This window comes from Aedes albopictus, chromosome 3 (assembly GCF_035046485.1).
Source record: "Aedes albopictus strain Foshan chromosome 3, AalbF5, whole genome shotgun sequence".
NCBI classification, from domain to species: domain Eukaryota; kingdom Metazoa; phylum Arthropoda; class Insecta; order Diptera; family Culicidae; genus Aedes; species Aedes albopictus.
Genome location: NC_085138.1, coordinates 78,665,184 through 78,693,153, shown reverse-complemented (window position 1 = coordinate 78,693,153; position 27,970 = coordinate 78,665,184). Strand labels below are relative to the sequence as shown.

Sequence of the window (27,970 nt, the reverse complement as noted above, 5' to 3'; positions counted from 1 at the left end):
TGGGCATTGATTTATTTTTTTTGCGAATTCCTGTGCCCTGAAATGTTTATGGACCGTGCTAATGTCGAATCCTATGTATCTAGTTATTATACTGCTAGAAGATTTGCTTTCGTTTTGCCACGATTTTCCGCTTTTGAAAGTGTCTCAAGTTTGCCGCACGCGTATACAGGGTGTTAGGTTCCTGAGTGCAAACTTTTTAAAGGGTGATAGAGGACCATAAATGGCGAAAAAAATTGTTCTACGCATATGGTCAAATCTCAACCGTTACGTAGTTATTTGTGCTTACCATGACCATTGCAATTTCTGATCTGAAATGCGACGTTTAAATCGAAATTGCAAGAAAACGATAAGAGATAGAAGTTTGATGTCAATGAACGAATTGTAAAGTGGAACAGGGGCCACAACTTTGTTGAAGAAATAATTTTAAATTATTACGCATTTTTCAAAGATAATTGACAAAAACAAATTAAAACACACTACTTTTGAGCTTTTTGCTCTAGAAAACTTAGTTATTTAATTAAACCAATCGGTTCAAAGATGCCATTTGATAGAAAATTCAATAACCTTTCGAATAAGCGCAAAAAAACTGCGATAAGTTTGACCATTTTAAAGTTATAGCCAGTTAAGGCAATAAAAGTAAAAAAAATGGGGAGTTCAATAACTACGTAACGGTTGAGATTTGACCATATGCGTAGAACAATTTTTTTTCACCATTTATGGTCCTCTATCACCCTTTAAAAAGTTTGCACTCAGGAACCTAACACCCTGTATATCATAACGTAATTAGAACAGCTCAAGGACCAAGGTGGTTGAAGAGGAGTTCCAACTAACCAGTTGATTTCCAGTCGCTCTATCACTAAGCGAAGGATAGTGTTATGTCAAGATCTATAACAACCATAAGTTCTTCAATTCATTTGCTCATATATTTGCTCATATTTGCTCAACAAACTTGTGTCATTAACTAACTTTTTTTATGCTAATTCGATGAATTTTAATAGCGATAAATTTCTAAAACTGAAACTTACAATATGTTCCGGATAGATATTTTATGGAACCTAGTGGATGTTTGGCGTGCCATGATCTTAACCTTCCAATGCCCTAAAAGAAGACATTAAAATTACAGATTGTGTACTGTGAAGCGGTAAAATTATTTTTTGCAACTTCTCATCGTAATAGGCCATTTTACCTCACGCAAATCTGACAGGAAAAGGACTACTTTCCCACATCAAATTAACAGTGCTGTAATGGTTCATTACAGCACTGATTTGCGTTGCGTAATGAACCATTACAGCACTGTTTTTAGTTTTGATCAACTTATTGATGCTTTCTGGACGCAGGTTTAAAAGATTGTGACAACTGCACAGTATAACCTGCTATGATCAGACTTCCTTTATCATGACTATAAACATCAGTGTGCAGTCTGATGAAAAAGTTTTGTTAAAAACTATCCTCAAGTGGTAATTTATGAAGTTGCAAAAAACGTTGTACGCAACTCGGTGCAGAACTCGATTTTTACAGCACTCATCGTAATCATCCAACTCGGCAAGCCTCGTTGGATAAATGTACGGCTCGTGCTGTAAAAATCATCATTCTGCACCTTGTTGCGTAAACTACTATTACAGTCGAAAATCCATGTGCCGATGTTTCTTAACTCGATGTCGACTCATGGAAGTAGATTTCTCCAGATAACTGAAATATAATTTTGAAGTTGCTTTTTAAAGGATTTTGCATCACTCCATGCCAACCCATGGATATTTGAGAATCGTTAACGTTTTATAATTTATTTTAACCTTTCGCTACCACAGCTAGCACCACGCTAATGCTGAGTACAAAAAGCGATATTTTTTCAACGTGTTGTATAAAATACAACAGCGCGATCGCTCGAGGGTTAATGTTGCGCCTAGCTTCTAGGAACAATTATTGAAGAATGACAAAATTACAATTAAGGCGAAACTGGATGCATTCCCTCACTTTTTGGTTTATGATTTTTTATTAAAAAGCGAAGCAATATTTTCAAAATCAGTTTTCATACACATGTAGAGTATGGATCATGGTATCTTCTAATTTTTTTTTGTGGTGGAAAATGTTTTTCGTTTTTGCAAAAACCATTTTTGAACAAAATTTCACAAAAAAATGATTTCTGCAAAAATGGAAAACATTTTCCACCACAAAAAATTTCAGAAGATACCTTGATCCATACTCTACATGTGTATGAAAACCGATTTTGAAAATATTGCTGCGTTATTTAATAAAAAATCAGAAACCAGACAAATGAGGAAATGCTTCCAGTTTCGCCTTAAATATAACGATCATCAGCTGCTACTATGATCCTTAGTGCTACTGCGTTTTCAACACCCTCTCTTAGTTGACTATGTGTAGTCCAATCTTCTGTTTCAACTCCAGGAATCAAAGTGCGGAATCTGTGTGAGATTTTCTACAACAGCATTTACGCATATGAGGAAATAAAATCTCGACCACTTACTGGTCCTCGGAGTTATCCCGTCTTGGGAGAAACTCTTCTACCGTTTGTGGTGGAAGTGCCGACGATTCAGCCATTTCTTCTTCCTCTTCTCCCTCTTACTCCGACACGTCATCCTGGTGGCCGCATTATTGTCAGGAGCAACTTCGACATGGCCAGCACGCTCTTTGTCTTGAACTGCCAAGTCGTCCCCCATGGGTCTTCTGATTGAGAAACTCTCAGTGGGATTATCTGTTCAATTAGGCACCCACTCATTTGTGTCAGTTGAGTCTTAAACGGAAACTCAAATTCGTTGCATTCTACGTCCGGTGCCACAAACTGTTAGTGTGCCGTCCGGTCTCTCAAAGTTATCCGCATGGTGCGTATCCAAGCATTACACACTGCTTTTTGATTGGATCGAGTTTGTTTCTCCATGGTTTCTTAATCCAGCAGAACCTCAAACTTCCGAACGCTCGCAGCTTCTCGACATTTGTTTTTTTGCCATGCCACATCTCTGTTGGTGTCTTTTTCATTCTTAGCGCTTCTACCGAACTTCGGTTCGTTACGCATACAACGTTGTACAATGCCTCACCCCAGAAATATTTCGGAGGTCCAGATTCATCCAAAAGTGTTCGCATCTTTTCACTAACAGTCCTGTTGAAACGTTCAGCAACTCCATTTTACTGAGGCGTATACCAAACTGTTGACTATACTTAGATGCCATCCTTCTCGTAGTATGCCAATTGTTCATGGCTGAAGTATTCACGCCCAAGGTCACACCTCAAAGTTGCTAAAGTTGCTATGTGGACGCCTAACTTGGCTGTGGCGTGTTGTTATCCAAAAACGTCAGAAAGTACTGGCAATTATCGAATGTGGCCGGCGTAATTTTTCCACACACGTCTTTATGGACTCTTTCCAGCAACCTGCAGGTTGGAGGCCTTAATCCATTGAACGGTGGTCATACGAGTTTGGCTTCAGCACACGACTCACAGAATGATTCCTCCAGTTTCAATCCTTCCAATCCGATGAAGTTTCAGAAGGCTTCGAAAGTTTAAATGAACGTAGCGTATGTGCCACAAGTCCTACTTCCAGGCGATTTCGGATACTAAGGCAGTCCCTGAAGCTCCCACATCCATTGTGAAATAGTAGAGGTCATTTTAATGTATGGCTTGTCCGATGACTTCACTATCTTTGGTCAGGATGGCACGATCCTCCCAAGTCTAAATTTGGTTTGGTTCCAACATGCATCTACGCCCCCAGCGACAGTACACAGCAAAAAAAAATGTGATATCACATCATTTTCGCTGCATATCAGTCGCGTCGTATATGTGATGTACAGACTACATCCTTTCCATGCAGAAAATTAACCGCCGCAGCTTGAAAGTGGGTCTAGTAATCGCTAGAACCGGATCGATAGATGAATCATAGGGTATCGGGATGCTTCGTTGGCATAGTCCCCTCGGTCGGCCTATCTCAAATCTAGCCAAAAATTCAAAGAAACACGCATAACTGGATATCGAGAAAGCTATGCGTTAAACAACAGTGGCATTTCGTTTCAATTTGAGCACTTTGGAGCATTAAAATTGAATGAAAATTTCTCTTTGTTTAGCTTTTGTAGACGCCATGATTCTTCGGCTTAGTGGGTAGTCTATACACATGATCATAAATGGCATGATGGAACATTTCGAGCTGACTTTTCAATAACACAACATTTGATGCGACGGTCAAACACGCTATTTTGAACTTGTATATTTGTTTTCAACGAATAATAAATATTTTACAAATTGAATGTGGGCCGAATATTGAGGACATTTTTTTCACTATGTACCCAAATCTTGGCCCATCAGTAAAGTGACGCCAACAACACCGATAAAGTGACGTCAACAACATTGCTTGCGTAAGAACCAGAAAGAACGAACAGGAAGAAAGATTTTGTGTACGGTGACTGTAAAAATATAACAGAATAATAGGGTTGAATTGTTTTCGTTAATAAATTAAGAAAGAACTTTAGTTTAAGTAATTTATTTACAGTTTTTTGATAATTTGGCTCCAAAAATGTAATTTACAAGTAAGATTGGTGAACAAACAGAAATAATACTTCAGCAGAAATATTGAAAAAATGCGATAATAAGTGGTTCTAGTGCACGGAAAGCAATAGGCCAACGTTGTATCCACTAATAGGCCAATTTTTGTACCATAGACCAACGTTGCATACCATCGCATCGAATCTTTTCAACTTAATTAAGTAAATGCTTGAATATTTACGGTACTTTGTGTAATAGGGTCAACATATTATTTCTAGTGGTATTAATTCATGAGTTATGGTCAAAATTGTCAAGGCGGCTTGCAAATTAGGCCAAGGAATGGTACATATACCCTACATAAGTAAAATATTGGCATGGATTCGTACACTGATCCGTTGATTGTTAGGCATATCTCTTGCCTCTCGGCTATTTCACCGAGTTAGATGGTAGGAGATATATATGATACTGCTTCTAGGTATCTGCTGAAATGGGTTTGTTGACACTTTCCGGTGCCAACTACGGTGTACATGGCGAGTGTGATAATTGTTGGAAAACGATGCAACAGAGTGAAATTACGTTAGAAATTGGATACGTCGCCAGAAATTACGCGCCTGGATATTACTAAATGATTTGCTGTGTAGGTTGAACTTCAAGTTTGGGACGTACAATACGTTGCTTACGGCCAAACTCACCCGACCGCTTCCCATGAAAACAAATCCAGTTTGCGTCCCCAAACCGCCGTAAATTCCTGCTTTCTTGGCAATATGCCAGCTAGCACCTGAACCAAAGATCCACTTTTCGATTCACGCTATAATAGTTCGATGACGATGATGCAGCCAGAGTAACTTCACGATCCTTTGGGACTTCAGCTGCTTGTAACCGTACTCGAGGTTCTTTCATTTTCGAAGACGCTGACCGCTTGTTGTACATACATACACAGCCATTCATTGAAAGAATCCTGGAAAATGATAGAATCGAATACTTCTATCATTTTTCTTGTCATTATTAATATTTGTAGTACATCGGAAATGCATTACAAGCATTATGGCGGCCAGGTTTATTATGCAACGTTATTGATTTTACAATAGAACCATTGAATGGCACATCTGGTATCTACCGTTAATTTTTTAATAGAATAAAGTGAAAAATCGGTGGGAGTGACGTAGCTAAGAAAGTTAATGTCACTCCTTGGTCCTCGGATTCCTGGGATAGAAGATTTTACTCTGTGTCCTGGCCATTATGCCTAGGCTTAAGCGCATTTACTCATTCAATTATTTAGTCCAACATCAAATTCATGATAACACTGAATCAACAATTTGCAGCCATAATACTCGATTTGCAGTTGCAGCTCTCCAACGACGGTCACGCCCAACGCTCGCCAGATCACGCTCCACCTGGTTCGCCCATCGTGCTCTCTGCATTCCACGCCTTCTTGTGCCAACCGGATGGTTAGCAAACACCAACTTTGCAGGGTTGTTGTCCGGCATTCTTGCAACATGCTCTGCCCACCGTATCCGTCCAGCTTTAGCCACCTTTAGGATGTTGGGTTCACGGTAGAGTGCAGCGAGCTCGTGGTTTATCGTTCGCTGCCACACACCGTTCTCCTGCACGCCGCCGAAGATCATCCTTAGCACGCGTCGCTCGAGAACTCCGAGTGCTTGCAGGTCCTCCTCGAGCATCGTCCATGTCTCGTGTCCGTAGAGAACCACCGGTCTTATTAGTGTCTTGTACATCGTACATTTGGTGCGGGGGTGAATCTTTTTTGACCGCAGTTTATTCCGGAACCCGTAATAGGCACGACTTTCACTGATGATGCGCCTTCGCATTTCACGCCTCACGTTGTTGTCAGCCGTTAGCAAGGAACCGAGGTAGACGAATTCTTCTACCATCTCGAAAGTATCCCCGTCTATCGTAACATTGCTGCCAAGGCTTGTCCTGTCTCGCTCAGTCCCACCTACCAGCATGTACTTTGTCTTAGCCGCATTCACCACCAGTCCGACCTTTGCTGCTTCACGTTTCAGGCGGGTGTACTGTTCTGCCACCGTTCCAAATGTTCTAGCAATAATATCCATGTCATCCGCAAAATAGACAAATTGGCTGGATTTCGTGAAGAACGTACCCCGGCTGTTGAGCCCGGCTCGTCGCATAACACCTTCCAGGGCGATGTTAAATAGTAGGCAGGAAAGTCCATCACCTTGTCGTAGTCCCCGTCGAGATTCAAATGAACTGGATAGTTCATCCGAAATCCTTACGCTGTTCTGCACACCGTCCATCGTTGCTCTTATCAGTCTAGTCAGCTTCCCGGGAAAGCTGTTCTCGTCCATAATTTTCCATAGCTCTGTGCGGTCAATACTGTCGTATGCCGCTTTGAAGTCGATGAACAGGTGATGCGTTGGGACCTGATATTCACGGCATTTCTGGAGGATTTGCCGTACGGTGAAGATCTGGTCCGTTGTCGACCGGCTGTCGATGAAACCGGATTGGTAACTTCCCACGAACTCATTTACTTTAGGTGAAAGACGACGGAAGATGATCTGGGATAGCACTTTGTAGGCGGCATTCAAAATGGTGATCGCTCGAAAGTTCTCACACATTAACTTGTCGCCTTTCTTGTGGATGGGACAGATTATCCCTTCCTTCCACTCCTCCGGTAGCTGTTCGGTTTCCCAGATCTTGACTACCAACTGGTGCAGACAGGTGGCCAACTTTTCCGGGCCCATCTTGATGAGTTCTGCTGCGATACCGTCCTTACCAGCCGCTTTGTTGTTTTTGAGCTGGTGGATGGCATCCTTAACTTCCCTCAGCGTGGGAGTTGGTTCGTTCCCGTCCTCTGCTGCACCAACATAGTCATTTCCTCCGCTGCCTTGGTCCTCCTACATTCTCTTCGCCATTCAGGTGCTCGTCGAAGTGCTGCTTCCACCTTTCGATCACCTCACGTTTGTCCTTCAGGAGGCTCCCGTCCTTATCCCTGCAGATTTCGGCTTGCGGCACGTAGCCTTTGCGGGATGCGTTGAGCTTCTGGTAGAACTTGCGTGTTTCCTGTGAACGGCACAGCAGTTCCATTTCCTCGCACTCCGCTTCTTCCAGGCGGCGCTTTTTCTCCCGGAAGAGACGGGTCTGCTGCTTCCGCTTCTGTCTGTATCGTTCCACATTCTGTCGGTTTCCATGCTGCAGCATTACCGCCCGCGCTGCATCCTTCTCCTCCAGAACCGCTCTGCACTCCTCGTCGAACCAATCGTTTCGTCGACTCCGTTCTACGTACCCGATAGTGCTCTCGGCTGCGTTGTTGATGGCTGCTTTGATTGTACTCCAGCAGTCCTCTAGAGGGGCCACATCGAGGACACCCTCGTCCGGCAACGCTGCCTCGAGATTCTGCGCGTATGCGGTGGCGACATCCGGTTGCTTCAGTTGCTCTAGATCGTACCGGGGCGGCCGCCGGTAATGTACGTTGTTAATAGCGGAGAGTTTTGGGCGCAGTTTAACCATCACCAGGTAGTGATCAGAGTCGATATTAGCGCCACGATAGGTCCTGACGTCGATAATGTCGGAGAAGTGCCGTCCATCAATCAGAACGTGGTCGATTTGCGATTCCGTTTGTTGTGGTGATCTCCAGGTGTAACGATACGGGAGGCTGTGCTGGAAGAAGGTGCTACGAATGGCCATGTTCTTGGAGGCGGCGAAATCGATGAGGCGTTGGCCATTTTCGTTCGTCAGCTGGTGTGCGCTGAACTTTCCAATCGTCGGTCTGAATTCCTCCTCCTGGCCTACCTGAGCGTTTAGATCTGATCTTGATGATCTTGACGTCGTGGTTTGGGCAGCGGTCGTACTCGCGTTCGAGCTGCGCGTAAAATGCGTCTTTGTCATCATCAGTGCTTCCGGAGTGAGGGCTGTGTACGTTTATTATGCTAATGTTGAAGAATCGGCCCTTGATCCTCAACCTGCACATTCTTTCGTCGATCGGCCACCAACCGATCACGCGCCTCTGCATGTCGCCCATCACTATAAAAGCTGTTCCCAGCTCACGTGTGTTGCCGCAACTCTGGTAGATGGTATGATTACCTCTAAACGTTCGCACCAGTGCACAACTATAATACTTTTGGTACATGCATGGAATATTCCAGGCTTTCCAAACTATCTGGAATTAAGACCTTCAGGGTCTACAGGATCCAGTCTATCGGAATAATTATTTCATGTTTGTGTCTGCTGCCCCTGATAATATTACGAGTATCTCTATGTGTGGCTAGTTGGGTGTCCACTGGCATTTAAATGAACCCCAATGTATTTTGGGTATTTGGGCCGCAATATCTTTCAATCTTTGGATTTTTCATTGTAGCGAATGCTCGCGGAATATAATCTACGCTACTCTTAGAGCCTCAGAGTGAAATTCTGATAACTTAGCAATATTCACTTGGTTATCTAGGGCATCCAAACCGTTTTGAAATTAGGACATTCAAGTTCTTCAAGCTCTACTCCTGTATCTCTGTATTTTATCGGTGTGCATCTTTCACGGTTATTTCTGTTGTATCTCATAATGTTACGAGAATCTCTTTTTGCTGTTTTTTATGCATCCACTGTCATACAAATGATCTTCATAGTATTTTGATGTATGCAGCGTAAAATTTGTACAGTCATGACCCGCTGGTTGGGGGCTTAATAGTTGGGTGACTTTTAAGTTGGGGCTCCGTTAGTTGAGCTGTCAGCCAACTAAAAAGCACCTGGATGTCATAATTCAATGTCAAACTGAAAATGACAACCAATCTGTAATTCCGAGGGGCGAGCTAATGAGTTTTGGTTTCTTAAACTTTACTGATAATCGAGAAGAATTTCTATTTCATATTTCTTCAAAAAAAAACATATGTACAATTACTTCGAAACAAATGCAAAACATCGGAAATCTTTATTTTGTCGATCATTGAAAGTTTTGTGATTGCATTTTGGTCCGGGTGGTTTCATAAACATCTATATTTTCACTTCACCGGCTAAAAATGGGTTAAAATAATTATTTCTCGCATTGGCCATATATGTATCTTGCAAAACATGTCAGTTTAGCTCTAAATGTAAAACAAATTGAAAAATTTTACTTTACACTTCTAAACTAAACATGATTTAAAAAAAACTAATGCGCACGCCCCTTGTGCTGATGTCACTTCACCCAACTAGCGAATCGAATTCGTTGGTTGGGTGGAGGTTGTGGCTCAACGAGCGAGTTCCGACTGTATAGTGACCTGATATTTTTTTTACTGTTTTCCAATAGGGATTTCTCCAGGAATTCTACAACGGATATAACCAGAAATTCTTTTAGGAATTTCATCACAAACTCATTCAGAAATTCCTTCAGGGACTTCTAAAGAAATTCATCAAGGAATTCTTCCAATGCTTCCGCTTGGAATTCTTCATGGAACTCCTTCAGGAATTCCTCAACTAATACCTCCAAAGATTCCTCCATAAATTCTTTCCGTAACAGCTCCAACATGAATTCCTACAAGTAATATACCAGAAATTCCTCCAGGAATTCCTCCAAGAATTATTCCAGGAAATCCTCCATGGATTGCTAACAGTTAATTCTATCCGTCCTTTCCTATTTGCATTTAGGATCGCAGCACTACTACTAAAGTATTATTTTTTTTGATACTCAGAAACTAAACTCAATTTACATACACTCACCTCCTTCAAACATAAAACAACACAAAAGCGTGCCTGCTCAAGATCATGTCCGCCTGCCTACCTAGCTAGCAGTGGTAATTTGCTGCCGCAGCTGAGAGAGGCCAGCAGCCAACGTGTGCATTTTACATGTAAATGATCCATCATTTGACCATTGGTGGCTCTGCCCAATGGCAAACCAACTCGAACTCATTGTCTTCGCTGTTCGTCAGTTCGTCAGCGTGGTCTTCAGATGCTGTGTGTATTGTTAGGAGTAGGTACGTGAGCACACTGCAATAATCTTTATGCCGTATAACGACGAGCGTCGAGTCGACGACGACTCCGGCTGACTGATGATTAAAAACAAAGAGATCGTAGAAGCGATTTTCACACACAAGAAACCACCAGGGACATCCTCCAGCCAGCTAGCCTCGCAGTGCTGGTGGTGGACGGTGGTGAATGGTTCCAGCAACAATAGATTGGCTGACTTCAGCGAATCTCTTATGGCAAACTGGCTGCGGAGGAAAGGTTGGAGGACCAGAAGGTTTGATTCGACCGACGATGACGACGAAGCTGCGATAGACAACACACGACGCGATGACGGAAGGAAGGAAGGGAAGCTTTGGGGGAGTGCTGTAAGCTCAGAATTACCGCCCAGAGCTGGCAATTTCTGAAAAGTGAAACCACACACCGCACCGATTCAATCTGCCCCCAGCCCAGCCAAGCTCAAGCAGCCTTATTGTGCGGCGGCGGTGGTGGCGGCGTGACGTGATTGTGTCCGCCTTCTTGCCTTGTCTTACCCACAGCCACACAAGCCCGCTCGCAACTGTTGTTTGCTGGATGGCTGGCTGCGCTTCTGCAGGCAGGCAGGCAGGCAGGCAGGAAGCTTGTTTGTAGACCACGCCAGCGCGCAATCATGAACCGAGCGCGGGTCGTGCTCGAAGTGGAAAGTTGAAAAAACCGCGGTCATAGACGGACTAATAAGTATGTCAGTTGCGCGAACCAAATCAGCTGGAGCTGGAGCTCTCGGTCGGATCCGAGAGCCAGAGGGGGAGAGCGGTGGAGGAAACTCAATTGCCAAGCGCTTCGGTTTGGCTTGGCTTGGCTGGGGATGATGGATGAAGAGGTCAAGGTTTTGGTCTGCGCAGACACACGGGGAGAGAGGCAAAATGATCGAAACTGAAGGGTTTTGATACTGTTGTTGTCCGTGGGAAACGATTGGCGTCAAACAATTTCGGTTTTTGACTCGAAATTGCCACAGTTGAAATTAATCGCAAACACACCAACGGCCAGCCAGCAGCTGGTTGTTTCGAAACGTTTCACCAGCAGCAGCAATCGAACACCGTTCAAACAACAAACAGCTCCACCATCAATTTAGCGACCTGTATACCGCACACCTGGTACTGCTGCATCATTACAGTGGTGTTAGCAGTAGGGGATGAGATGGTAAAATGTACAGTTTGAGAACTATTAGGAGGAATAAATCATACGTATTGAGTGTACCATATATTGCGAACAAAAGCAACATCTCTTTCTTCGGAAAATTCCTCAATAAACTTCTTAAGGGGATTCCTTCAAGAATCCTCAAGATTCCTTAAGAAATTTCATCTGGGGATTCTTGCACGAATTCTATTTATGGATTCCTCCAGAAAATCCCTTTGGGGATTCTTCTCGAAATTTCGTCTAATGATTCTTTTAATAAAATTGGATTTTCAGAAGTAACTGGATTCCTTGAATGATCTCCAGGAGGAATTTCTGGAGTTTTTCTAGAAGAAAATCCTGGAGGATTCCCCAGATGGCATTCGTGGAGTAATCCACAGATTACTGGAGAAATCCCCAGTTGTAATTTGTGGAGCAATATCTAGAAGCAATTCCTGCAGGAACACGTAGAAGAAGTTTTTGGAGAAAAGTTTCTGAAGATACCTTCGAAAGGCATTCGTATATGCAAACCTAGAAGGAACTCATCCAGGTTGATGATGTTCCTCAAAGGAATTCCTTTACGATTCCTAAAATGATTGTATTATTCCCAGAAGAAACTTCTGCAATATTTCCTGTGTAACTTCTGGAGGATCTATACTGAAGGATTTGCGGAGGAAATACAGTAGAAAATCTTGGAGAAATTCCAAAGGCGTTTTGGGAAGGCAATAACTCAATAGATAGATTTCAGACGGAACTCTCTCAAAAGATAATAATAATCCCTGAAGAAACTCCCACAATGAATTCGTGAAGTAATGGATGAATTCCCGGAGAATTTCCTGAAATAATGCCAGAAGAAACTTGAAAGAAACCCAGAAGGAGCTTCTGGTGGAATTCTTGAACAATTTTTGGAGAACTCCTATGAAAATTTCTGGGAGAAATCGCGAAAGGGTCTCCTGCAGTATACTCAGAAGAAAGATCTGGGTGAATCTCAGAAGGAACTCTTGGAAATATTTCAAGAGTATCTGTTGGATACAATCCAGAATGAATTCTTTCAGTTCTTCCACCATGTTAAAATCCTTGTCAAAACTCTAGGAGGAATATAAAAAGGTACAAGGCATTCAGTTTCCCAGAAGGAACTCCTGAAGTAGTCCCAAAAGAAATCCCAGGGGTAAGAAACTATCCAAAGGAAATTTTGTCATTGTATGAAGAGATAATAAAGCGAAATTGTACGAGATTACCTAGGTGAATTCCATGAATATTATTAGAGGTACACACTCAGTTTTATTTTTCGAGCCCTGCTGTGCAAATCTCGGTTTCTGTATTTCAACCGAGACTCAGCTAACAAGATTAACCTACCATCTTGGCAACAGGGCGTGTTATACTAATTCTCGGCATTCATAAGCTAATATCTCATGAAAACATTTAGCTGACTACTCGGCTGTGCAAATATCGGCATTAGTAAACCGAGATTCGGCATTCTAAATTAAGTGTGTATTTCAACTGGTTACATAGAAATTTCCCAAAGGTATCTCAGAAGAAACTCTTAGAGGAATCACTGAATAATTTCCAGCCTTGAAGGATTTCGCTGGGAGAAAATGCCTCATATTTGTTGGGATAAAGTTCTGAAAGAATGCCCAAAGAAATCCCCTCCCCCTGGATATTCGATCTTGACGCGATGGGAGGGCTTAACCCATTAGCACTTTAGCGCCAGTTCATTCACCACCGCTTGGATTTTGAGCTAGATATATCTAGTTTGCGAGTTGAGCGCAAGTGAAGGAATCGCCGTAATTGCTAATGGGAACCAAAGGAATATCCGTTGTACATTTATCACAAGTCAAAAACAAGTTGTAATTCAGCTTGCAAAGACCTAATCTTTGCATTCTTTGAATTTTCTCAAATTTAACAATAATTGTTAAATTTAACGTAACGCAAGAGTGGGTAGGGGAGGTCTCTGCGTTACACTCATCATTCATCACTTGATTTCGATATAAGTACACAGGACAGGGGACGCTAGGATAAGTTGACTTACAGACTTACAGATTAGGTTATGTTTACAATTTAATTCATTATGATTAGAAAATTATGGACTGATTACTGCCGTGAATCGCATATCAGTCCCATCTTTGCTAGATTTCCTATGCAAATGGGACAGATATGCGATTCGCGGCAGATTAGGTAAAAATAAAACTGTTGATTTTAGGAGTTTATATTTGTTTTTCTTATTTTTATTGGTTTTGTAGGGATGAATATATGAAAGTTGACAAATAATCATTATCATTTTTATTTTTGACACAAAAATCAGCTGACTGAACTTAGCCCGTAACGTGGGTAGATCACCTTACAATGGTGCGTTGCGGTGTAAGATCTACCTAATCAAATTTTGATCTTGATATCTTGATAATTATTCCAAGATCCAAGTTTGATGCACTTTTTGTGTTTTGTAGTTTATTTTGTTTCAATGTACTGCTAATTAACATTTTATTTCAGCAGGATTCAGGTAAATTTTTCGCATGATATAAAAATAATGTAAAAATATGTTACTGTGGCGAGCGTATCACTAATATGTAGCTCATTTGACGTACGATGTTAATATTATTTTATATTTCAGATTATCAACCGAAGAATCTAGTAATTCAACCAAATGCCATCAAGATGACGAGGAAAACAGGATGATTCGGGCAGACAACTGACGCAAGAAGTCCAACTACGGTGCGCCTGAACGTGGACCAAGCGTATCCTTTGGAGTTTACCCTTCCACTAACAACACCCAAGTTCCCGTGACACCTAGGCCTGAGAGATCGTAGAGCTGTCTACATCTTTCATAGGTGTCCAAAACTAACTATCCTTTCCTTTTCCTTAGCAGTCGCAAGGACGTGGCCAGGACAGTTTTCGATCATTGGAGGATTGCGTCAGTCTTGTCTAAGAGTCAGAGATTAGTCCCAAATCTTTGTGCTTTGGTTCGGACGGGAAGGAGGCAACCCTCATAACAGCGGTCTAGGACTGTACCACCTACGAATTTGTGCGACTCGCTTAATGCTAATGCTAATGCTAATGCTAAAAATCAGCTGACTGAACTTTTTTGTTTTTATATCTTACAGGGTATCCATCCATCCGGGAAATACGGGAAAACCGGGAAAAACCCGGGAATTCGAAACCACCGGGAAAAATACGGGAAAAACACGGGAAATTGTAAAAGGCACCGGGAAAAATCTTTATGGTGTCTATCTGTACTCATAAGTGTCAAGCAAGTCTTGAATAGAATGCTAGCAACATTAACAGAGTTGCCGGTTGAATTTGTTTTTTAGAAAGGCAGCCTATTAGGAATTTTAGTAGTTTCTCTTGGATCTTGATAAATTCATGTAAAAGAAATCAGAATATACTTCTTAGGCGAAATTTGCAGATTTCTGCAAGATTTCACGATGGACTTTTTGAGTCTTGTTAGGAAAATCGGAATTCCTGGCGAACTCAGTAAACCTGCAGAAGTTACTTACGGCGAAGAGATTTTCACGTTTGAAAAAAAAAATGTGTCAGTTTCTGGGGGGATTCTGGTGACATTCTTAGTGGAACTCATCATATATTTCTGCCAGATCCCTTAAATTTGATCCCTTTGGCAGAAGTCAAGGAGAAAATTATTGAAAAACAGTGATATTTTTTTTTTTTTTTTTTTATCTGTATTAACGAGATTTTTAGCCCTAGGCTAGTTCATCTCGGGACCCACGCTTTACTTCCCTTCCGAAGGAAGAACTCACATTTTGCGAGTTTGTCGGGAGTGGGATTCGATCCCAGGTCCTCGGCGTGATAGTCAAGTGTTCTAACCATCACACCAGGTCCGCTCCACAACAGTGATATTGTGTCTATCCGCTTCTGTACAGAATTGTGGAGGAGCTTTAGGTAAAATTCAAGTAAAATTCTGAAGAGTAACTACAACACTGTAAATTACAGCGAATTTAAAAAAAAAGCTGCTCATGAAAGACTCTCTGATGGGATCAAATAAGAAATTTCCTACAGATTTCCTTAGTATAGTAGTAGAACCCACAGAAGAATCTTCTGTGGAATCTGTGAAGAACTCGGATCCCCGGAAGAGTATACAATAGAATCCCTGATATGTTTACGGCAATATTAGCCAAACGAAGCATTTTAAAAGAAGTTGTAGGTACAACTTACATGATTGGCAGAACCCATGGAGTACTTCCTCAAGAAAGAAATGTTGAATGGTGAATGAAAAAGATATTATTCAATATTGGAGAAGAACTCAAACGTTTTACTTCAAAATTCAGAGAAAATCGGTGCCAAAAGATTTTGGATTCAGCAAGTAAATTGTTTAAAATGACGATGGAAGCAGAACAAAAAGTTAGATGGAGATTTTCACAAAATGTAGCAAATAACTGATACATTAGTTTCTAAAGACCAGGTTTACCAAAAATGTTTCGATATTTTTCTACCGATTTTTTTATGATATTCAACAAAAATTTCGTGATAAAATCAGACACAGTGACATCAGTTTCAATAATATTTTCATATAGATTCCATTTCCTTGTTATAGAAAGGACCTTTTCAACTAACTCTAATCCTAAATTTCGTTTAAGAAGGGGAAATAAACACCAGTGATTGTAGAGTTAGTAAGTTTTTTTAATCATAATTTGTGAAATCAGGAAATCTATATGAACAGAGATGAACCAGCCACGGGCTGAAAGTCTCTTTAATAAAGATAATAAAAAAAATCTATAAGATTCGTATCAAGTTATAGACCAAATTAAAACTGTATATAAAAAACACAGAGAGGAGCGTCCTACTACAACAATAATTTGCGTTCGTACATACTCGGGAAGTTAGTCCATACCCGGGAAAAATCCGGGAATCGGAAAACTGAATTTGAATGGACACCCTGATCTTAGACGGTATTATATCACTGACCAAAAAAAGACAGGAATTTAGTTCATGTTTCTTTAGAACTTAGGACGGTTGACAACGTAAAGGGTTACGGTGGATATAGTATTACTTCGGACTGAGATGATCACAGATATGCAGAAGACGACTAGCAAAATTAGGAACACATTATAGACTTTATTTTGACATAAAGGGTTTGACTAATTTCTTTACAACATCGAATGGAAGCTCAAAAAGTGTTATCCAACACTAATATGAGAGTTATTTGGGGATGATGCTGGTGCTGTCAATGACTAACATCGGTTATTGACACTATTGGTAATCAGCTTGAAATAATTTTCAGAATGTATCATAAAATATACACGCGCAGGCAAAGATTTCTAAATAGTGGTTGCTTGCAACCCAGTGAGATCTGGTCTGCAAAACCTGGGAAGGTCTTGGAGTTTATCAATTCCATTGCACCTGACTGGGAGACGACGCGTCGTGGCAGTAGCTGATTACTTGACACATGGTAATTAGCTGGCTAGATGCGAATATCAAAACGGGACATGCCACAATAGTTCAGCCTATTGGACGCAGTGGCTTAATTTCCCCAACAGGGGAGGAATAAAAAAAAAAAAAATCATAAAATAACTGAGGATATTATCTGATTATTGTTTGGGGAAGCTGTTTTTTTTTCTCCTCCCCTGTTGGGGAATTTAAGCCACTGCGTCCAATAAGCTGAACTTTTGTGGCATAGTTGCCCATATCGGCTAAAAACGCTAGCTGTGGTAGCTGTCTTCGAATAGTTTTCAGAAATATCAAATCTTTAAAAATTAGCTATGACACTTTTTTTTCTGCTCTTTGTATATTTCTCAAGAATAGTACTCTGATGGCGTTAACATAGACAGCAAAAAAAGAAAGAATGCCCAAAGAAATCCAAACCTAAAAGGGATTGATGCGTAGTCTAATTTGACACTTCCAGTGTATAATGTATGGTCATACGTGCCACACAAAGTAAAAATACATGCAACAACCGGCAAAGCAAGCTATTCAATCAATTACTGTGGAAATAAAAGGACTCGACAGAACAAGACCCAGTGGGAACGTAAAGCCATAAATTAGATTTTAAAAAATAGTTATTTATGCAACAAGTTGCAAAATGATGATTTTTTCAGCACGAGTCGTACATTTATCCAACGAGGCTTCCCGAGTAGGATAAATACGATGAGTATTGAAAAAATCGAGTTTTGCAACGAGTTGCATATACATTTTTGTCATTACGTAAAATTAGGTTTTAATAGGATTTTTTCTAGGTTACATACTTCTGCAGAATGAGGTACGACTGAGTACCATGGTCAATGAACCTCATTTAACATGCAGTTCATCCTACTATTGATAGCAGACACGAAAATGAATGAAAAATGTATGTTGGCAAAAGTACCGAAAAGTGCTACTTTTCAGCACAAGTGTCGAAAAGTAGTACTTTTCGGTACTTTTGTTTGAATGAAAAAAGTAGGTCGTTTTGGCGCTCTTTTGCTTAATGAAAAGTTGACGTTTTCACAACGTAATGGCAAAAAAGCATATTGTGCAATTTAGTATCATAATATACATTTTAAATAACTCATTTTGGTATCATAATGACTAATTTTTCCGAACTGGTTCATAATACAACTGAAATGAGTTGCATAATGAAAAATAGTTGCATAATTTTCATAATGCCACTCATTTGACTTGTATTATGAACATTATGCAACTTGCATGAGTTGCATTATGAAAAAAAAAATCATTACATAACATTTTGTATGAAACTCGGCAAGCCTCGTTGGATAAATGTACGACTCGTGCTGAAAAAATCAACTTTTTACAACTAGTTACAAATGACGAGACTTATGATATCCTACATTAATTGTTTATAACATCTGATCGCATTGCCAGGAGGGAAATCCCATTCAAATTCTGTGAATTTGCACAATTGTTGTTGTCGATCCCTCTTAAATTGAATTATTAAAATAGATATTTATAGGAAAAATTGCAAATATTTCTACTAAAAGTGTTGGAGAAGTTTTTGGTGATTTGAATTTGTGAAACAACGCGCTTATTTTTGGTGATAATGTAGCTTGTTTCGGGCTCGTGGGGCTTCGTTTGCCGGATTACGAAGTCATTCGATCGATGCGTGTATATTTCTTTCATCCTAGCCTTTCATTCAATGCACGGTTGGTGGTAGATTACAATATTTCTGAAAAAGTCTATAAAGTCACTCCCTGCAATGTATAGATAAATCATCGGTAAGCTTACAGACAAAAAAATGAAAAGTGAAATTTTTTACTATTAAAGCCTGCGCACTTCAGAATCGGTACGCTTTCTACCGGCTGCAGATCAAAAACGGTTTGACCTAGAACAAAATGTTGTAAGAAGCAAATGAAGCTTATTTATTGTGTTTTGTAGGAAAAATATGAAAAAATCAGTTTTTATTTGTTCAAGATAAAATTTTGACCTGATTGTGAAATTCATGCCATTTTATTTTGCACAAACCAATGATCGTCAATATTTTCAAATTTCACAGCTTACGGGCTGATATTTCCACAAGAAACAAAATTATACTCATCAAACATGTGCTCAAAACAAGTTACGACATTAAACTTTTGACAAATATGGTTCACAAGACCATAATAAACTTATAGCCTTATTGGCCATTCACGCTATATTCAAAACATAATTTTACTCACACTAATTTTTTATGAAAAAATATTTCCTGAGATCGTTTTTTGGATCTACAATTCCCCAATTCAAGTGGCCCAACTAAATTCATATCGAAACCTGGATTATTTTTGGAATTATTAGCAGTTTTCCCTCACAGTAGTCGGAAATTAACATTCATAAGGCTAACTCCTCATAATAAGCCTAAAATAAGATAGTTTTCATGGATAAAACACTGAAAACCATATAGATTATGGAACTATAGATGTGATTCTATGATCACAAAAAAAAAACTTCTGAGTAGATTCAGTTTTATTGAAAACATCGTTAGATATTTCACGCCATCAAAACACATCCAATGAATTTCGTCAGCAATAGTCCATACAGCTTTCGAGCCACGATTAATTATATTGTTCTGCATCAAATAATTGATTTCTTGTATACCAATACTAATCGTATAGTATCCTTCCCGTATGCGTATTTGCCGAACTAAAGCTTATGCGAAAACAACTTTTTTGACCTTAAATATCTACCGTCGTGCGGGGTGTCATTGGGCCAAAGTGGGGTGACATTGGGCCACTGTTCCGCATATTTAGAGTACGACGGGAATGCATTTTGTGACTAGAACTACTAGAATACATAATTCTAAGATACTTGGCATCCACCGTCAAGCTCTCTCACTTATATTGGATCGGTGGGATCGATGGACCAATGTTACCCTCTAGGCCCAATGTCACCCCTAACGACGGTATGCAAGTCTTTGATTTTCCATAAAACCCTTCAAAGGCTTACCTTAGCTATATTGGAAATTTTAAAACACTCATGGAATATTTTACCTCCCTTAATCAACAATCATAATACCAAGAACTATTCTATACTGCGTAATTGGTGGGTTTGATAATTATATATTCCTACACAAATCTTGAATCTCACAATGATTGGTTTTTGCTCAATGTGTGCAGAAAAAACTGCGGCACTATTTACGAAATCAGATCAATAGTTCATCTAAAAATATAAAAACAGCAATTTTTATACTTTTCCTACAATCTACAATAGATAAGCTTCAATTGCTTCTAACAACACTTTTTTCCAAGTGACTCCGTTTTTGAGCGGCAGCCGGTTGAAAGTGTACCGATTCTAAAGTGCGCAGGCTTTATAAACATTGTATAGGCTCAGTGTACCAGTTATGGCTATAGTACCTCAAATTCGCCATAGTTGATTTACAACCTTTTATGATGCAAATCGACAGGAAAAAATTGTGAACAACAGATCACGTTCAAAGATGGTTGCAATCATTCAAAATTCACAATTTGCTCAAATTATGATAGAAATAAATCATTTTCCTTAAATTTTCAGCTTCCTTGCACCCTATTTCGCCATAGTGTACCAGTTATGGCTAATCCCATAAGGAATGCATGTAATCGCATTATTTACATGGAACACAAATTAACAAATGTATCCATAACTGGTACAGGGTTTCTATCATTGGTACACGCCGTAATAAATACTAAAAGTAGTTTTGGACCCGTTTCTATATTTTTGCTGTAAAATATGAAAACTAATCAATCATTTGACATATCGATGACATACGACGGTCTTCTTCTTGTTTTTGTAGAAATAGTTTTTCTTAGGTTGTGCGATAACTGGTACAGGCACCCTAACAGTTCCTAGAGAAATTATGACGACATTTTTAACCTTCACATACCCGACCCCCAAAATCTCATTTTCAAAACGCTGGCATTTCGTCAATTTTTATCCAATTTTGGGTGCAAGTTTATTACACCCAAGTGGCCATGCAATATCCGGAACCATTTCGGAGATATTCCGGATTGCACTGGGGTCAGGGAGGGTGCCGAAAAGGCTAAAAATAATTATTTCGAGTGTTATTGTGTTAGAACCATTAATTTTCAGCTGAATTTTCATTGTGAACAACAAATCACAAGTTTTAATATTAAAATCCAAGATGGCAGCCAAAATCAATATGGCCGACCCAATTTTTTGTAATTGTTAATAGTAGCTCTATCTTCCCTCTTTTCAACAACATTTCATTTTAATGGGGTTTTGGCCGAAACTTTCAAGTTATAACGGTTTAAATTAGCCCCCATTTGAACAAAATCGAGGGGTCTGTAAAAAATGTTGTTGCTCTAAATAACTGGGGGTCCATCAATTTGAGTAACCAATTGCATTTTCCTTACTTTTTGGCGAGGACTTTCAGAAAATCGCCACCTTAAGCATTTTTAAAGACAATGTGTAAATAGTGGGCCAGTCTCAGCGAGAGTTACTCAGAAATTCTGATGAAATTTATATTGGGCTTATTGAATTTATTTCTTGGAGAAATTATTTATGTAATGCCAGAAGGAATTCAAAAGAAAAACTGTAATAATCCTAATGAGCACTTTCTTGAAATTTTTGGTGATGTCCCCAAATAGCAGAAAAATCGAATAAGATATACAGTCGTTGACAAAAGTTAGTAATCAAAGGCTGTTTTCCATTTTGTTTACTAAAAGCTCATATTTGGGGACTAGTATCTCGGGTTCCAGCAGTTTAATTTTCTGAAATTTGTACCACAATCTACAAATATGTGATACTCTGTTAGTATCGCCAGATTGTTCGAAAACAAAAGTATGGCGCCTTCCATAAATTACGTAACGCTCTAGGGGAGGGGGGGGGGGGGCGGTGTGAGTGTGCCCAAGCGTTACAGTCCATACACGGATTTTGGGATTTTCATACAAAAACGCGTTACGGAAGGGGGAGGGGGGTTAAAAAATGTCGATTTAAGCGCTACGTAATAAATGGATACTTACCACTTACCGGTCAGGCTAAGGCCTGGGTGGCCTCTGCTGTACATAGTAGCCGCCTCCATTCCACTCGGTCCATGGCTGTTTGCCTCCAGTTCCGCACTCTGCGTAGGGTCCGCAGATCGTCCTCCACTTGGTCGACCCACCTAGCTCGCTGCGCTCCACGTCTTCTTGTACCGGTCGGATGACTCTCGAGAACCATTTTAGTCGGGTTGCTATCCGACATCCTGATGACGTGACCCGCCCACCGTAGCCTCCCGATTTTCGCGGTATGGACGATAGTTGGTTCTCCCAGCAGCTGATGCAGCTCGTGGTTCATTCGCCTTCTCCAAGTCCCGTCTTCCATCTGCACTCCGCCGTAGATGGTACGCAACACCTTCCGTTCGAAAACTCCAAGGGCGCGTTGGTCCTCTGCACGTAGGGTCCATGTTTCGTGCCCATAGAGGACGACCGGTCTAATCAACGTTTTGTAGATAGTTAACTTCGTGTTACGGCGAACTTTATTCGATCGTAGAGTTCTGCGGAGTCCAAAGTAGGCACGATTTCCTGCCACAATGCGCCTCTGAATTTCTCTGCTGGTGTCGTTGTCGTTGGTCACCAGTGAGCCCAAGTACACGAATTCTTCAACCGCCTCGATTTCATCACCGTCGATATGAATTCGGGGTGGCGGGCGCGGTGATTCCTCCCTGGAGCCCTTTGCCATCATGTACTTTGTCTTCGACACATTAATGACTAATCCGATTCGCCTGGCTTCACTCTTTAGTCGGATGTACGTTTCCGCCATCGTCTCAAATTTACGAGCGATAACATCAATATCATCGGCGAAATCAAGCAGCTGAACGGACTTCGTGAAAATCGTCCCACTCGTGTTTATCCCCGCTCTTCTTATTACACCCTCCAAAGCAATGTTGAACAGCAAGCACGAAAGACCATCACCTTGCCGTAACCCTCTGCGAGATTCGAAGGGACTCGAGAGTGTCCCTGATACTCGAACTACGCACATCACTCGATCCATCGTCGCCTTGATCAACCGTATCAGTTTATCCGGGAATCCGTATTCGTGCATAATCTGCCATAGCTGTTCTCGATCGATTGTATCATACGCCGCTTTGAAATCGATGAACAAGTGATGTGTGGGCACGTTGTATTCGCGGCATTTCTGCAACACCTGGCGGGTGGCGAACATCTGGTCCGTTGTAGCGCGTTCACCCATAAATCCAGCCTGATATTGCCCCACGAACTCTCTTGCAATCGGTGATAGACGGCGGCATAAAATTTTTAAATTTTAAATTTAAGAAACGCTGCACCACGCCCAGCTAGATCCAAGGTGGTAGCCCCATCAGCGTGGTCGTCCCAGTGTTGGTTGGGACGTTAAACAGAACTGGCACGATGGCCCTCCGGCGAGACAGGAGTGTTGGCGTAGGCCCAATAAGCCACCCGTAAAAATCCCCATTGCGAATAACATAGGAACGTAATAAATGGATGCTGCCTATGTAACCATAAAAATGAAATTACAGACACAACCCTTCGATTTCCGAATTAAATTGAATGGAGTTTTTCGATTACTAACTTTTGTTCTTGAACTGCTGGCTAGAACGCAATGAAATTTAGGTGTACAAAAAATTATATTATATTATATTTGTAGAACGTGGTCAACATTTTAGCTAAATCGGACTACTGAAAGCTGAGATACAAGGTCCCATACCTGAGCATTTTGTATGAAGAAACAGTCTATGATTACTAACTTTTTTCACCGACTATTTTTTGAGTAATCGCTACAAAAACTACTTATTAAAAAAGTCGTTAGTACTCCAGAAACTCCATTTATACAGAAATGCCATCTCTTGAAGCTTCTTCGGGAGATTCCGCCAGAAACTTCATCTCGGGATTTCTCCAAGCAGTGTTGAAAATGTCATTTCGACATATCTACATTCAATCACTTACAGATCATTTCAGAAGCTGAACTGGAAAATATATTAGAAATTTGTGCGGCCAGACCAATTCTACAAGAAAGTCATGGAAAACCGCTCTATCTCCAATATTATTGGAAGAATTCTTTCTGATAAACTCTCCAGGAGCTCCATCTGTGGATTATTCCAGGAATGTCATTTAAGGATTCTTCAGGGAGTTCCTGCTGGGGATTTCTCCACGAATCTCTGCTGCGGGCTCCTCCACGAATCCTCCTGGGGACTGCTCTAGAAATGTCATCTGATTATTTCTTCAAGAAAGACTTTTGGGGATTTATTCAAAAATTCATGATCCTAAATTTTCAGGATTTTCAGAAATAACCCTTGGATTCATAGAAGAAACTCCTGGAGGTTTCCCAGAAAAAAGTTTTTCCAGAAATAACTCCTTCAGCACATCCAGCAGGTTATGATTCCCGCGAACAAACTCATTTAGGACGGGCTATTTTAGAGTTTCCTTATAAATCCTTCGAAGTTCTGTTCCAAGAATACTTATAATAGTGTTTCTAGAGAAAAACGTAATGGAATATAGGATAGACTTGAATGTATGGAACAGAAGCTAGTGAAATCCCACTTGAACTGACCAGAATATCTGGTCACATTTCTGAAGAGAAATCTGATTCAAATTCGGTAATTTTGTAGTTTTAAGCACAATTGTTGTTGATCTCGTCGGAATTGAATGATTGAAAAAAAATATAGAAAAATTTACAAATACTTTTTGCAAAAATGTTGAAAATGTTTCTGATTGGCCGAATTTGGGCAAACCTGTAAATCACATTAAAAAAAGAACTTTATTGTAGTGTGTATGCGGTGGCTATGAGGCTGGAAAGCTAGCGAACTCTCGGCATCGCGTGTATATTTTTGGTGACGATTTTTTTCGGATTTGTGCTTCGATTTCTGGGGGGAGACTCACTTTTCGTCAGTATGTGGTGGCTTCGTAACTGGAAAGCAGACCAAGTCAAATAAAATTATAACATCTCTTTAATACAATTAGTATAACATAGCATAGGTGATTGCACAGATCGTGGGTTGCTACACAATGCTCAGCTTCATAGGCTTTGCCTAATATACAAGCCGCTTTGACAATTTTGACCATAACTCGTGAATTATTAGCACTAGAAATGATATGTTGACCCTATCACGCACACTAGACAATGCATGTTTCACCACTTGGTAGCAAACTAACGTACCTGAATATTGCTTAATTACGTTGAGATGCTTAACTTGCTTAATTACGTTGAAAAGATTCGATGCGATGGTATGCAATGTTGGTCTATGGTACAAAAATTGGCCTATTAGTGGATACTACGTTGGCCTTTTGCTTTCCGAGCGCTAGATCCATTAATTCTCTCATTTTTTCAATATTTCTGCTGGAGTATTATCACTGTTTGTTCACCAATCTTACTTTCAAATTACATTTTCGAAGCCAAATTTTCACAAAACTATAAATAAATTACTTAAAATACAGTTATTTCTTAATTTAGTAACGAAAACAACGCAACCCAATTATTGTGTTATATTTTTACAGTCACCGCACACAAAATCTTTCTTCCTGTTAATTCTTTCTGGTTCATACGCAATGTTCATGTTGTTGACGTCACTTTATCGATGTTTTTAAGTCACTTTACTAATAAGCCAAGATTTGGGTCCATAGTGAAAAAAATGTCCTCAATATTCGGCCCACATTTAATTTGTAAAATAGTTATTATTCGTTGAAAACAAATATACAAGTTCAAAATAGCGTCTTTGACCGTTGCATCTAATGTTCAATTATCGAAAAGTCAACTCGAAATGTCCCAGAATCATGCCATTTATGATCATTTGTATAGACTAGACCAGGCATTGCACTTGCGAGCGAGCTCAACGAGCATGAGCCTAACGTGATCGCAGTGTCCTGGTGCTGTGAGCGATCTGTTATGCTCAACTCCTTTAAACTCAGCGATCACGATGGCTCACTTCTGAAATAAACAATGAGCTAGAGTTTGCTTGACGACGCCTTTCTACTTGGCCGATTAGGTGCCAGTCGAAAATCATAGCAAACCATCACTATGTATTTTCATGCATCTACTTCTGTCATAACCTGCAATTGTAGAAGTTGAAACTCTCTGAGGCCGAGAAACAGCTCAATAGGACCAGCGGATAAACCACGACTCCCGGATAAAAAGCTCAGTAGTATGGAACGTTTGACACAGTCAGTCACAGGGCCAGCATGTTGCTGGGTAATCCGGAGGGGCTACGCGAAAAAAAACGAATGGAAAACTATGAAGTTCTCATTGACTGGTCTAGTGGATTGGTATTCGCACATCTCAATGGTGGCAGTGTCGCTTGATTGGGCGATGGCGTATTGCTACGAAAGTGGCATGGGGTGGTTTTTCCTTTGTTGACGAAATCGATGGTCCACGGACGAGACCGTATGCTGTTTGTAGATTAGGACTCCACGATCCCAGGAATAATAGTATGAGAGCTCGACACTGATTACGGACCGACTGGGACCATCAATTAATGATTCGACGTATACATTTAGTTTTTTGTTTTGAAACTCAAGCTTGACGAGTTTTACCTAGTTTTACCACAAAATACTATCTTGAGCCCTTTGGAGATGATTCTGACCTAACCTTAGCCTGTAAAAGGCTACTCAGAATAAGAGAAACATCGAAATACAACAGATATTTATATTGATAAAGGTTTCATACACGAAAAATGCGGTCGAAAATGTGAAATTTTTTCCATAATAAATCCAAGCTCAGTTAGTTCAGGTACAGTGAGCTGCGGTGCTCGATGCTCATTTAACTGATGAGCGTCCTTGTTCAATGAGCTTGAACGCTCACGGCCTATCTTTCTGATGAGCATCAAGTAAGCATGAAATTGGCTGAGTTTTGCTCGTGAGCCGAGCTTTTTCAATGCCTGGACTAGACTACCCACTAAGCCGAAGAATCATGGCGTCTACAAAAGCTAAACAAAGTGACATTTTCATTACATATTAATGCTCTAAAGTGCTAAAATTGAAACGAAATGTTACAGTTGTTTGTCGCATAGCTTTTCTGATCTCCAGTTACGCGTGTTTATTTGAGTTTTTGGTTTACGTTAAGATAGGCCGAACGAGGGGACTATGCCAACGAATGTGGAGCGGACCTGGTGTGGTGGTTAGAACACTTGACTATCACGCCGAGGACCGGGATCGAATCCCACTCCCGACATACTCACAAAATGTGGGTTCTTTCTTCGGAAGGGAGGTAAAACGTGGGTCCCGAGATGAACTAGCCTAGGGTTAAAAATCTCGTTAATACAGACAAAAAAAAAGTATGCCAACGAAGCATCCCGATACCCTATATTTTGAAAAATGTAACACCATGTGTAACACGTACTGTCGCGTATTGGCGGTAGTCCTAAACGTTATTTTACGTTTGGGATTACCACCTTTTTCTACGTGTTACAGTTGGTCGAAACAAGCATCACATTGTATACCTGGCCAGTTCCTTACAATCGCTAGGATAGGGTTGGAATGTTAGTTTAACGTCTACTTAAGAAGATACAGATTATCGCCATAAGCGCTGTTTGCAGATCAGAAGGAATTTCTCAGCCTATCTTGATGCATGGGAAATTCCTTGCCTGAATCGCTCAAGAAACCGCTTTTTCTTCGATCGCAGTACGCAGTAGCGAAGAAATGACAGTTCAAATGGCAGTCACCGAAGAAAGTTTCTGCCAGGAATCACTCAAGAAGTTTCTTGAGCGATTCCTTTCGAACTCGAAACTGCGCTATAGACGTGAAGGAAAATGAATTTGTGTTAGTACGATGGGGTTGTTATGAGGAGCTTTGTTTGAAAATCTAGAGCACAGTTGAAGTTGATGGATGGTTGTTAAATGAACTTACCTTGATATTCCTGAAAGAAAGTATATCAGTTTGCAAAAATAAAAATGTAAATAATTTACACATCTGCATTTCGACATTGAAGTTATTGAAGGGGCCGAAGGGTTGAGACATCCAATCACTGCATGAGCATAGATGACCGCACAATTCGTAGTTGCTACTCCGTGATTGACCAGAGCAATCGTGTCGCTGAAAGGAACGCTATTCAGCTTAAAAATAAGCTTCGAAAAAAT

General features: G+C 40.5%; 1 protein-coding gene across 6 annotated transcripts in view; it reads left to right on the top strand.

Annotated features, from left to right (window-relative positions):
• LOC134291390 (poly [ADP-ribose] polymerase tankyrase) overlaps positions 1–27,970 on the top strand; it is a 92,939-nt gene that overhangs the window by 9,315 nt on the left and 55,654 nt on the right. The window lies entirely within an intron of this gene.